Below are 14,690 nucleotides of genomic sequence, written 5' to 3'. Positions count from 1 at the left end.
CCCCCTACTTGGAGGCCTGTCCACCTCCATGCCTGTTGTCCAGGGACCCTGCCTAGCCCTGACCTGCCCACACTTCCTCCTCACCCTCTCTCACCCCACCTTTCCTTGCATTTTCTCTCCTACAACCTGTCTCTGCTTGGTCTCTATTTCCTTGTCCTGCACCTGCTTCTCACACATCATAAACTGGCTTCTACTCCCTGTAAAAACAGCTGTAACTTTCCAGTATGTCACACCTAATGGCCACACTTCAGTCTTGAGCACACCTATGCACACATCTGCCACTGCCGCTCATGTGCGGGATGGTAGCGGCAGATGCTCATGGCAAGAGACAGAAGAGCCACCATCATGGCTGAGAACCACTGAGTGCTGGGCTTGGGAATAAGTCCTCAGATATCCATGGTCTAACGGCCAGTGAACACCTGCTCCTGCTGGGCCCTGGGCAAGCACGAGCAGATGGTGAACAAACACACTCAGTCTCAGTCACCTCAGACTCAGTCCACGAAGCAGGGATGACCAAGCAAATGATGAAATGTGCCTCATAAACGTCATGACCAGGCATGGTGGGTCCATACAGAAGGGCTCTGGATCTAGATGGAAGGGCCAGGAAACACTTGGCAGAGCAGCACCCTAAGGCCAGGGCAAGGGTGGGCAGGGGAGGAGTGGGTTCAGGGTGGAGGGGTCTCCAGAGGCCCTGGCAGGGCCAGGACAGCCTCAGCAGAGCAGGAGCAGCCTAAAGAACCCCAACTCACTAGTTTCCCTGTGTTGCAGAACCCCAATACCATCTATTTCCCCATGTTGTAGGATCCTAACACCCTGTCTCCCCATGTTGTATGACCCCAATATCCATGTCTCTCCATACTGTAGGACTCAACACCTCCATCTATCTCCTCCATGTTGTAGGACCCTAACACCCCCATCTCCCTACATTGTAGGACCCCAACACCCTCCATCTCCTTAGGATGAAGGACTCCAACATTTATATCTCCCCACATTGTACAACCCCAATACCCTCCATCTTCCCATGCTGTAGGACCCAACACCCTCTGTCTCCACCTGTTGTATGACCCCAACACCCTCTATCTCCCCACACTGAACAACCCCAACATCGTTCATCTGTCCCACGTTGTAAGACCCAAATACCCTCTGTATCCCCATGTAGTATGACCCCAGCACCCTCCGTCTACTCACATTGTATGACCCCAACACCCTCCATCTCCCCCACATTGTAGGACCCCAACACCATCCACTTCCCCATGTTCCCCATTGTAGAACCCCAGCATCTTCCATCTCCCCACATTGTACAATCCCAACACCCTCCTCCATCTCCCCATGTTGTATGACCCCAAACACCCTCTGCCTCCCCAGGTTATATGACCCCAACACTCCCTCACATTGTAGGACCTCAACACCCTCTGCCTCCCCAGGTTATATGACCCCAACACCCTCCATCCACCCACATTGTACAACCTCAACATTCTTCATCTCTCCCACTTTACAGGACCCCAATACCCTCTACCACCCCATGTTGTGTAACCCCAACACCCCATCTACTCATGTTGCACAACCTCAATACTCACCATCTCTCCATGTTGTAGGACCCCAACATCTTCCATCTCCCCATATGGTATGGCCCCAATATCCTCTGTCTTCCCATGTTGCAGGATACCAACACCCTTTGTCTCCCATGTTGTAGGAACCCAACACCCTCAGTCTCCCTTCACTGTTCAACCCCAAAAGCCTCCTTCTTCCCACATTGTAGGACCCCAATACTCTCCATTTCCATATACTGTATGACCCTAACATCTTTCTTCTCGTGTTGTAAGGCCCCGAAACTCTTCATCTCCCCATGTGTAGGACTCCAAAACCCTTCATCTCCCTATGTTGTAGTTCACCAACACCCTCCATCTCTCCATGCTGGACTCCAACATCTTTGTCTTTTCATGTTATATGACCCAAATATCCTGTCTCCCCACGTTATAGGACCCCAACACCCTTCATCACCTCATGCTGTAGGACCCAAACACCCTCCCTCTCCCTGTATTGTATGACCCCAACACCCTCTGTCTCTCCATGTTGTGGGACCCCAACACCATCTATTCTCCATGTTGTAGGACCCCAACACTATCCATCTCCCCATGTTATAGAACCCCAATACCCTTCATCTCCCATGTTGTAGGAACCGAACACCCTCTGTCTCCCCTCGTTGTACAATCCCAACACCCTCCATCTTCCCACATTGTAGGACCCCCAATACTCTATGTTATATGACCCCAACATCCTTTGTCTCCTCATGTTGCAGGACCCCAATACCCTCCATATTCCCCACATTGTAGGACCCTAACACCTTCCATCTCCCCATTTTATATGACCCCAATACCCTGTCTCCCCACATTGCAGAACCCCAATACCCTTCTTCTCCCCACATTGCAGGACCCCAAAATCCTCTATGTCCCCATGTTGTAAGAACCCAACACCCTCCATCTTCCCACATGGTAGGACCCCAACACCCTCTGTGTCCCCATGTTGTAGAACCCCAACACATTCCACCTGTCCTGTGCCATCTAAAAGCAGCCACTCTCCCTCCATATCCTGCGATGGCATTCCAGGCTGTCTGTGGTTCATCTCATCTTTCCATTCTATCTCCTGCTGTAGTGCCTTCAGAGTTTGTGTTTCAGGGAAGAAAATCCACCATTCAAAGCCAGAGCTACTTCCCATGTGAGTGACTTGTCCTCATGGCCACAGTGTCACTCCCTCCTCAGTGTGTGCCTGAGAGCTCCCACTCATGCTGTGCCCTGAGCACATGCCTAAAGCATATTTCCAAGGCTTCACCCCTGCTCTGTTCCTCCATCCCTCTGGGCATCCTCTCTACAGTGATCTGTCACCTGGATGAGACACATTCAGGAATCTTCTTAGCCCTCAGGCTATCTCCCTATCAGACCTTGAGGCAACATCCTTTTGCATGTTTCTGAGTTCCAAGTCATTTACTAATCTATACAGTGATCTCTCCTAACTACCAGTCAGGTGCCATACTGAACTTGGCATCACAGAACCCTGGGCTGTATACCAGCCCTGAAGATGCCACAAGCAGGTGGAACTCTCCCTCTCTCTCTGACACACACACACATACACACACACACACACACACACACACACACACACTCACACACACAAATTCACACAGACTCACATATAAACACAGAGACAGAGAGACAGAGACACACACACAGAGAGAGACACACACAGAGACAGAGGGAGATACACACATACACAGAGAGAGACACAGAGAGACAGACACACATACACAGGGAGATACACATATACACAGAGACACAAACATATATACAGACACAGACAGAGAGAGAGACACACAGACATAGACACACACACACAGAGAGATACAGAGAGATACAGAGAGAGAGAGACACACACACAGAGAGAGACTCACACACACATATACACAGAGACACAAACACTCAGACACACATAGACACACACAGACACAGAGAAAAAGAGAGAGAGATGCACACACACAGACAAGGAGAGAAAAAGAGAGGCAGAGAGACACACGCACAAAGAGAGACAAGGAGAGAAAGAGAGAAGCAGAGAGAGAGAAAGAGACAGAGAGAGAGAGAAAGAGAGAAAAGAAGAGAAAAAGGAGGAAGAGGAGGAGGAAGAGGACGAGATGAGGGAGGGAGTGATGGTGGGTCTCAAATTTTGTTTAGTGAACAAACTAATGCTCAGCTGGCTAAAGACACAAGTTTTTTGTTTTGTTTTGTTTTGTTTTGAGTTGGAGTCTCACTCTGTCGCCCAGACTGGAGTGCAGTGGCCACTCCCGGCCACCGCAGCCTCCACCTGCTGGGCTCCGGCGATCCTTCCACCTCAGCCTTCAGAGTAGCCAGAATTACAGGCGCGCGTTCCATGCCAGGCTGATTTTTTGATTTATTGTAGAGATGAGGTCTCGCTGCCCAGGCGGGTCTCGAACCCACGGGCTCAGGCAATCCACTCACCTCAGCCTCCCAAAGGTGCAGGATTACAGGCTGAGCCATCGAGCCAAGCTAAAGACACAAGTTTTAATGCAAGTTTTTTTTAAAAAGGCCATCTATCATATAATGTGTTATTACTCTGAAGAAAAATTTTGGAAAGCATAATGAATGACCACTTGAGCAATGGTAACTAAATCACCAACCTAATAAATATAGAGTTGTGGTATATAACTCAAGTGCAAATTTCAAATAAAAAATTAACAATCCAGAAGGTTTTATAAAATAAGTCTAATGAATATTAATGCATATGACAACTTTAACCACTACTGTATCAGTGACTATAAAAGAAACAAACTTGTTTCTCGTAAGTGCCCATGTCTACTTTTTCACACTACTGAGTAAACATCCGAAGGTGGTAAGGGTGGCCTCAGGAGGTCAGTCTCTCCTTCTTTCTCAGCTGCTTCTCTCTGGGATCCTTTTCTTACTCTCTCACCATGAAAAACCTACATTACCTTAAATACAGTTTAAGAAATGTCTGAAACCTCCCTTAATTTTAGAGTCATTTGCTGAGAACCAAGTGCCAGTACAAAGCATAATAAACAACACTGGCCACTGTTTATCGGGGCTTGCAGAACCACACAGACACCCTTGAAGCATGAGGGGAGGACTGTGAGGAACTGACACTTCCGAAGCAGAGCTGTGGTGAGCCCTTGGAATTAAGCACTGCATTTAGGAAACCCAGCTGGGCCTCAGACAGGCCAGCCCAAACCTACAACCAGGCCCTGGGAGAAACACCCAAGGAAAGACAAAAAAGGCAAGGTTCCATCTCCAGGAGCTTCAAATAAGGAAGAAATAGATGCATTAGATCCGATTCAGGAGCAGATTGTGGTAGTGCTATAAAAAGGGCTCGGGCGGCCTGCTCGGGAAGCTGGAGAGGGGGAGGAACATGGTACAGCGAGTCGGGAAAGGCGGGCAAGGGGGCTGGTTTCAAGATAGACAGGGAGGCAGGTTTCGAGGAGGCTCCAAGACAGACCGAGGCTCTCACAGAGAGGCTGCACTGTGAAACCACACAGACGAGCTGTTCTTGTCCTACTCAAAATCACAGCCCTGCCTACATCCTGGAGGCTTGAAAGGAAGCTAGGTACCCTGTGCTCGGTGCTCAGAACACCCCCCTTCCCACTCACAGACACACGCATGGCATCTCTGGGTCAGAGGGTCTAGGAGATGCAGGTAGCTTTGGGAAATAGTGGATGGCACAGGACATAGTCTAGCTCCCCCAAAGAGCCCCTTCCCTACTCTAAGGCTGTAGTGCAGGTGCATGGGGTGCTCTGGCCTGGACAGTTATTACTCCCAGCTTCACAGTTTCCTGTGGACAAAGGCTGCCTTCATCTGGGCTTTCCAGCCTGGCTCCAATTTTAAAAACTGAGCTTTTAACACTACCAGTGATGTTTGGTACATCTGCTGGCAACACTCAGTACATACACTATGATGCTTGGTACATCAACTACAATGTTTGATACGTCCACTACGATACTCTGTGTAGCCCAGAGTACTCACAGGCAGTGTGATGATCATGTCCCTGTCAGCAGGAGTGACTGAGGGGCCTGTTTGTAGCATGAGAAACAGAACACAGAAACATTACCGTCCAAAGGACATGGATGGCGAGGCACCCAGCCACTGTGGGCCACACACCATGAGGATGGGTGGCCGGGATGCTGTGTCTCACCCACCTTGTTGTCCCTTGGATCAAAACCCATGTCTGACCTCTTTTCCATCATGGCCTTCCACAGCTCTCCTGGGCCCTAGAAAGTCTGATAGTGTGCAACAGTCAAATGTACCTCAGCGTGAAATTACTGTAAGGAGCCAAGTCAGGGCTCACATTCCAACAGAAAGGTTGTCCTATGTCCAGAAGAAGGCATCAGCTTTCCTTTGGGCCTCAGGGACTTCCTGTCCCCATAACTCAACTCTCAGTGCACCAGGCATGCACTATCAGTACTCAAACTCAGAATGGGTTGCAGTCATTAATTAAACTGCTACATGTTCCTTGGATGAGACTGACCTTTTTGGTGGTTTGACATACGTTTGCTATGTTAGGTTGGCCTCCACAGACCAGAGGTATATGGCTTGGCTGCGGCACTCCCATGAGAAAACCATAGACGCATCTACCCACAAATCACACTAAACTGAATCTTCAGTGTAGGAGCGAAGACCATTTTCACTGAAATGCGGGTGGGAAGCACAGTCCCGGGACATGTGGCACTGCTCAGGCTGTGCTCCAGCAGTTCTGGCGCAGACTGCAAATGGTTCACCCCATCTCCTGCTTGGAGGGTGTTCCCAAGCTCCCCAAGGATTCCTTCTGCAAATGCCCTTTCCCTTTCAAATGTCACTGATTTTCTAATCACCTGCTTTTAGACATGTCCTCCAACATATTAGCTAACTAACAGTTTTCAAACCAATCTGATACCTCTGTCTAAATACAAATGGAGTAAACAGGCTAATTTTTATTCTGACCTACTTTCTGCTAACGTTGGAAGGAGAACAGGGAAAGGAAAGTCAATGTGAAGGGATATAGACTGGCTCAACTTCCCCGAAGGGAAAATATTCCATTGTCTAGAACTTTCTGTATCTAATCCCTTCTTTCTAGTTCTCCTATTACCTATCTGTTGGACATTTAAATGAACTCCGAGCAAGCCTAGAGGAAAATGAAAAAAACACCTCCCATTCTGGCTTATGGTGTGAGTCAGAGTAAGAAGTGGAAGCAGTGACGATTACAGAAATGTTAGCCAACATCTACCGAGATTTCATGTACCTGGTACGGGTCTCAGGGTTTTGTTTATGTCAATTTAATACTCACAGACCTGCGAGAAAATTAATATTATTATTTTCACTTTTCAGATAAGTCAACTGAGGTATAGATCAATCAGTAACACAGTTAATAAATGCCAGACCTGAAATCTGAACCTGGCTACTGGCCTCTGGAGTGCATGGTTTTAATACGATACTCTCCTGCCTCTCTAGCACTCATTCTAGAACAGGGCTTCCATCCATTCCCCTAAAATGGTCCCTGCTCATCCTGGAGCAGGGCTTCCATCCATTTCCCATGTAATGCATTAATATCATATGAAGTTGAGTGGATTTTCCAGAGGACAGTGGATTTTCCAGAGGACAGTTCACACCTTTTGTCAGAATCACAAAGATATTTGCGGTACCCAAGTCCAAAACACCTCACCAACATGCTATCCTCCCACATCAATGGAAGCCTTCCCACTGCATGGCACATGGACATCATGGTGAGAAGAGCTTAATATGCTCAGAAATTCATCATCTAGGAAAATGATGACCTTCACCCAGCCCCATTTCACACACACTTTGTATTTTGAAAGATTCTTAAACTGGAAATATGCTTCAGTCAACAACACAACATGACAACTGTGGCCGTGTCTACAGGGTGGCCCTTTAAGCATATGCTCAGTGCCACCCTGCAGACCTGCAGTGCCACTGCCATACTGGTGCAATACTTACTACCTGCCACCCCCTTCTACTGGCATGTCTACAGGGTAACCCCCAAGCATGAACTCACCCACAGTGCCACTGCTGTCTCTGGTGTACTACTGACCACTTGCTGCCCTCCTGCAGACACATCTACAGGGTGACCTATCCAAACATGAGCTCACCCACAGTGCCACCACTGTCCCTTGTGTACCACTGAGTACCTGCTGCCCCCCTCCTGTGGACATGTCTACAGGGCTGCTCACCAGAATGTTAGCTCATGCATAGTATTCCTGTCATCCTGGTGTGCTACAGGACAACCCACACAAGCATGAGCTCAGTCACAGCACCACTGCTGTCCCTGGTACTCTACTGACCACCAGTCACGCTCTCCTATGGACAGGTATACAGGGCAGCCCATCTAAGTGTGAGTTCACCTTCAGTGTCCCTGCTGTCTTGGTGTGCCACTGAGCACCTGCCACCTCCTCCTCAAGATTACCACCCTCACAACACTCCCTTTCTATTACCCTTCCTCTGTACCAGCCTCAGGCCCCCAGCCCCTACACACAGAGCAGATCACCCTGTCTGTGCTCCTGTCTCATATGTGGCCAGGACAATCTTTACTGGTAACTCAACCCCAGGAATGGGTCTTCCAGAAAGTCTCTCTGATTGAAGGCCATCACTCAGGGCTCCCAGGGACCCCGATGTGTGCATCCTTCTGAGTGATGGCCACACTGGGTTGAAATCCTGGTTCACATGCCTGTCTTGCCCATCAGAGGGGAGGCTGGCATTGGCATCTCTGCCCTGGACATCTCTGTGCTCAGAGCCCAAGGTTGGGCCTTCTTCACAAGGTCTTCAATTATGTCATCCTTAGAATGACAGAAAGTAACCATAAGTCAGCCTGGAACTCAAGGAGTATGCTGCTGTCTGGGGCCAGCTCGTTTTCTGCATGCACAGGCATCAGAACAGGCAGGGAAACCAGGAAGCAGGAACATGCTTCTCACCTCTCAGGCTGTTGCTGGCATTGCCCATCAAGCACAGATCTCAGAGGCTGAAAAAGACAGTGATGGGGACTGGAATCTCCTGCCAGGGCAGTGCAAGAAACCCAATGTTGAACCTTTTTCCAGTCCTAGATTCACCCAGATGACCTATTCCTACTGCAACTGCACTGGAACTGCCCAGGTAACTCCTGTGCCTGCCCCCCTGCCTTGTGCTACCCTCTTTCAGTTCCATCTGCCCCCACACAGGCCAGCTTCCACCCAAATGGCTCCTGGACTAACCTGGGACAGGCTGAAATCAAGGTAAGGGCAAGGCTTTCACTTATTCTAAGTAGGGAAAGAACAACAAAACAGGTTCTGGGAAGAAGGAGAAATGGCATATAGACAAGAGGCTTATTGAACAAAATGCACTCACTACAAAAGAAATGCTACTTCTTCACTTTACATCTGAAAGCTTTAACGACATGCTTGCAAACATTATAAAGAGTCATACTTTCTTGATCCTGCTCATAACACCAAAACAAAGCAAAACAAAGGGTTATACTTTTCGCCTCCCCTTCTGACCCAAGCCTCCATTTCAGCAGCTAAATAGCTGAAACTACCCCTACAGTGGAAAGCTCATGTTACAGAGGAGAAATATGTGGTGGCCCCTTTTCATCCTTGTTTATAATTCCCCTTGATGTTGAAAATCATCTGTTCACATTGGTAGGTACCTGGATGTCACGAAAGTCAGAGACGTTCCTGTATGCTCTCATCCTGCTCAGGAAGTGCTATCCCTTCCTTTCCTGTAACTCCTTCTTCCTAGAAGCCATCGCGCTTAAGTTGAGAGTGCCATAAACTGTGGCCATGAAAGCATGTGGCCCTCTTGTATGAACTGGGACCTTAAAAAGTTCAGGTCAAGCTGCAGACACCCAGAGAAGAACTACGGCATTTTACGAGTTGGGCAAGACAGGTGATCCTCCCCACTCCTGCCAGAACCTCCAGGCTGTCCCACACACTGCTCTGTCTGTACTACATGGTGGTGAAGCACTGGATGCGTATAACACTGGCATGCTGGCCTAGTCCTGCCCTTCTATTGACCCGTATCAGTGCAAATGTGCCACGTCCACAGCGTCTGCGCCAGGTATGGCGCTTCTATTGGGCCCCACCGAACAAATCTCCTCTCCTTGACCTTGTCTTTTGGAGCTCAAGGTGGATCTTTTCAGCAACTTGGTCTAAAGTTGTCCCTGTTTCAGCTCTTCATATTCTTTGCAGGCCGCCAGGGGGATGCCTGCTGGTAGTCACCCTGACAGGGGTATTGGTTCATTTGCTCTTATGAAACTTTAAAGGTTTTTTTCATGTGGATGGAGATTTTTAACCCAGAGGTAAAGGAAAAAAATCTTACTTCTAGAACCAAAACTCACTTAGAGAGGCCAATCCATCCACAGACAGTCTAGCTTACACACTGTAAGCACACAGTGTCCCTTCACAATCCAAATTAATTTTCCAGTCAGTAAGAGAAAATTCTAGACATCAGAACACACACACACACACACACAAACATATATATCAGAACATGTGATATATAATATATATAAGTATGCAATATGTATATTACATTTTATACGTGTATGTATGTGCACACACGCACGTGTGCGTGTGTGTGTGTGTGTGTGTGTGTGTGTGTGTGTGTCAGTCTACAGTTGAAACCTTCAGTTGGATGTGGCCAGGAGCCACTTCTGTGGCATACCTGCATGCCAGTGCAGCACCCCCTCCCATCCCCTGCAGCCATCCCTTGATGAACGTTTGCTTTGTTGAGTTGCCAGTGACACTGAGGTTAGTCTCATGCCATCTGGGGGCATGTTATGCTTTACATCCTTGACGGACTTGAGTCTCAAATCTTTCCTCTTCTCCAGTCTCCTTTCCTTGGCCCCATTTCAGGTTCTCATCATCCCTTAACTAAATGGTTGAAATTGCAGTCCCCTAACAAGTTCCCTGCCCTCCATCTCTCTGTTTAATAACCAAACCTCACTGCTCAAAGATTCCTAAGCCACAAGCGGATCAAGCTGACCCCTGTCCTTCAGCAGCCCCCAGTACAGACAGAATGAACCCAGTGCTTGGCCCAGCATGTCTCGGGCAAACCATAGCCCGATCCTGGCCTGTTGTTCTTCCTTCTTCTTCTGCCACCTTTGCACCAGTTGTGCCAAAGAATAACAACTGACAGACCCATCATGGATGGCCTTTTCTGTCTCTGGGGTTTGTACAAGTCCTTGTTTCTGCCTGGAATTCGTTTTTCACTTTCTGTTGGCCCTCAAAGGCCACCACCCCATTAAGTTGCCTGTCCCAGGCCCTCTGGGTGTCAGGTGGGCTCCACCTGCTGCTCCAGTGCTTCCTGTAGACCTACCTCAGCACATCATACACAGCACCAAATTCTCTCTCGGCTTTATAGTCCACCAAACAGTAATCAAGGGCAGGAGCTATGGTAGTTGCCCTATTCCCAAGGCATGAAAGAAGGCCTGGTGCATTGTACATTCTTAATTATGCATCAAAAAATGAAAATTATGGTGGTACTCAAAGCATTGCAGTTAGAAGCATGCAAAAAAAGTCCCAGAGTATCTCCCATAGAGAGAGACGTGAACGAGTAACTTAGGAAATGTCACAGTTTCCAAAACAAGTGAATTCAACAGTGACCCTTATTTTCTCACTGTTAAATTCCACCTTTCTTGTACATTTCACAAGATCATCTCACTGAGGACAGGGATCCTGAGTATCTCATTCAGCCCAGTAGGGCAGGTGTGCCAATGTAATCTATTTTTAGTAAACAGAGTGACTTGGGCATGTTTTAGAGCACTTCCTATCTACTCTTCCTTCCTGAGTGGAAGTTATTTCTGTGGATATCCTCCCAACCAGGCCACAGGGTTTTCAGGTGAGGAAGGGGTTTTTCCTGAAGAGCGCCTCACATACAAGGAGGTATTAATAAACACCTGATGAAGGATTTAGACCATACTAATTCAGGGAACACTGTGAAATTTTGAAAATGAGAACTTTTGAAGGTGACATTTTCCAGGCTGGGTGTGGTAACTAATGCTTATAATCCCAGCACTTTGGGAGGCTGAGACAAGAGGATTATGTGAGCCCAGGAGTTCAAAACTAGCCTGAGCAGCATAGTGAGACCTCACCTCTATGAAAAAAATAAATCATGAAGGTGATATTTTCCATTCTAAACGCAAAGGCTTCATTCTACAACACTAATTTAGCATTAAGCTCTTCATGCAAGTGTGCATTGGTAAAGACAGGTTAGGCATCTGGGAGTAGACATATCTAACTCAAAAAACACACCATGCGTTTGAGGTTTTCACACTCTCCACCAGGGAAGACTGAGCTACAGGCTTCACCAGGAGCTGGGAGGCCAGCCCCACACTATCTTTTGCATTATGTCCTCAATACATGGCTTTCCAGCTGAGAGACTATGACACATACCAATTGGAGTTGGGATTGAATTATGTGAGCAAAATTAGATGGCGAGTATGACAACTGAAGTCAGGATCCTGGCCTCATTGGCTGAGTCAACTACTGATTGCCCAGTCCATCTTGGACAGAGACTGTTTTCACGTGTTATGTTTTGGAAGGCAACAGCACATAAATGAGGTAATGTTAAAGACAAGTGGATGTGAATAGAAGTCCAAAATTCAGGAAGAGTTGGAGGACAAACTGGCAGAGGCTAAGATAATGGGTCCCCAGAACAGAGACCACCCAGCCTTTAGGACCGTGCCTGGGGGATTCTTGCATTTACCTTATGGGGTAGGAGACTAGACATCTTAAATGAACCAGAAATTATAGGAACATCAAGAAATCTAGAGGCAAAAGAGTATTTCCCCAGTTCCATTTGCCTCCACTCACCACGTGCGTTCTAAAGACAGGCCAACAAGGCAGCTCTCATCCTGCTCTTCTTTTCCCTTAATTTTTATTTTATTTTATTTGAGGCTCACGGGGTACAAATACATGTTTGTTACATGTGAAGTGGTGGGAACGGGCGACCTGCTCCCCAGATAGTGAACACTGTACCCAATGGATTCCTGCTTTTTTAGAACACGAATCCAGTGTCTCTAAACAGTGCCAGAGTTGAGAGACAAGTAGGAGCCACTGTTTGACTCCAGTGTGGTCTCTTGTTTTGCTAAGTCACTACTTTCACTGGAGCACTCTGGTCTCTTTTTATGGGGAGCTGAGAGGAAGATGGATATTCAAGTAAAGAGATCACGGAGGCCTGAAGTGAACACCTCTCAAGACATTTGGCCATGAAAAGTGAACTAAAAGGCTTTTGGAGGTGATGCTGTTTCACCTGAACAAGAGTCGGGTTTCAGGGGGAAGAAGTCAGAGGAAATGAAGAGACAAGAGGAGAAGACCAGGCACCTCTCTGGTCTAGAATTCCTCCTAGGATGTGAGGGGCAGAAGTTTTAACAGATAGAGATAATTCACATCTGCAGGAGAGGAGCTGTCTCCTCCACCAGGGCCTAGGCATGGCTGAGTATTAGAAACTCCAGTGAAGCTTCTGCAACACAAGTGGACCTGGCACTCCCCAGGAGACTCTGATTTAATTAGTCTGGGCTGGCAACAGTATTTTCAAAAGCTGCCTGAGTTATTAAGTACAACAGGAGTTCTCACTAGGTTAGATTGAAAACAGAGATATGGAGTGGGGGGGAGGGGAAACGGAGTAAGTCACTTCTACTCTTTTCCCTCAGAATTAAGCTGTGTTTCCAAAGGTGTGACATGCCCACAGGGGATTCCTGAAATGGCATTTGATTTGATGACACGTGGATAGACCTCCTGTGCATATATACATGTGTGGATATATACATATATATGCATATCTTTACATACATGCATATATGAATATATATTTGGATAAATATTAGACCAGAATATCAAATTTGAAATGTATGTTAAGATGTCATGTAGCTTAAGATGAGGCTAAGGCAGGTCATGAAGCTTAGCAAGTGAGTCTATGGAAGTGAACAGTCTGCACATTCTAGCACAGGTTGAATGTGGACCTGGATGCGACTGAAACTTCTAAACCAGGGAGGCAAAGCCCTGAGCTTGGAGAGCAAGGAAAGAGAGGATCCCAGAACCGAGGAAGCCCTCTTCCGCATCCTCCTGTGGCCTCCCTTCCACACTGCCAGGGCTGCTAGCACTGCCCTCACACCACTGATGCGGAAGCACATACCCAGGCCCAGACTCAAGCCAGCCTCGCAGTCATGATCCCAGGACAGATGACACAGCCAGTGACCCGTGGTGTTTCCTCTTTCTGATTTGAATCTGAGCTAACCCCTAGCTCAGGGTGGCCTGGCCACCTTAGCAAGACAGGGCGGAAAAGCCACGCTTACCAGGCATTCCAGCCCCACAAGCCAAGTGTGAATCAACACAACCCGTACCCGGTTATGCAAACTCAGAGGGGAGAGGAGAGCCCAAACCCCCGGGAGCAAACACTTCCAGCCTGAGGGGAAGGCCTGGCCTCAGAACATGCCACTTTCTATTTGCCATTCTCATGGCATGACGCAACCTCAGTTGCCCAACTCACATTGGTACATTCCCCTTGTCCACAGTGAGCCCCCGAAGCTTCCAGTTCCATGCAATTCCTTCTAAAACGCTCAAATGCTGGTCCCAAAATGCTGCACGACAGGCCAGGTGACCCGCCTTCACCCGGGCCCAGCAAAGTGCGAAGGCAGGTCTGGGGTCCTGGGGGTGGGCCAGGGAGGAGGAGGCAGAGGCAGGCAATGGGGAGGGCGCTGAGGGCCCCGTTTGCACCCGCCCCTTCTCACGTCGCCCACCCCACCTTGCCCTGCCTCCTGCGCCCAGGCCTCTTCCCAACCCAGAGGGCGGTCGGGTGGCTCGGGGCCAGGAGAAACCTGCCCAGGCCTCGGCCTCCGCCTCTCCCCGACGCCTCCCGCCCGCTGTGCCCAGAGGAGCGGCCTCCGGGTCACCGGTCACGGCTACACCTGGCGCCACCCAGCAAGATGGCAGGTGCCCCGGCGAGGCGGGGAGGGGTTCGCACCAGCCACGCGCGTCTCTGCAGGCGCCTCCCAGCAAGGCCCCCTCGGCCCGCCGCCTGCCTACTCCCCCAGGGACATTTCCGCCGCCCGCGCAGGTGCCAGAGTAACAGGTGCCGGGAGGCCGGGCGGGGCGCGGGCAGGACTCGGTGCTGGGGGTGAGGAGAGGACCCGCAGGGGCGAGGGGAGGATCCGGG

Source organism: Carlito syrichta, unplaced genomic scaffold (assembly GCF_000164805.1).
Source record: "Carlito syrichta isolate Samal-C Ts95f unplaced genomic scaffold, Tarsius_syrichta-2.0.1 Scaffold315756, whole genome shotgun sequence".
NCBI classification, from domain to species: Eukaryota; Metazoa; Chordata; class Mammalia; order Primates; family Tarsiidae; genus Carlito; species Carlito syrichta.
The sequence above is the reverse complement of the archived record's forward strand: the minus strand, read 5'-3'. Positions refer to the sequence as shown.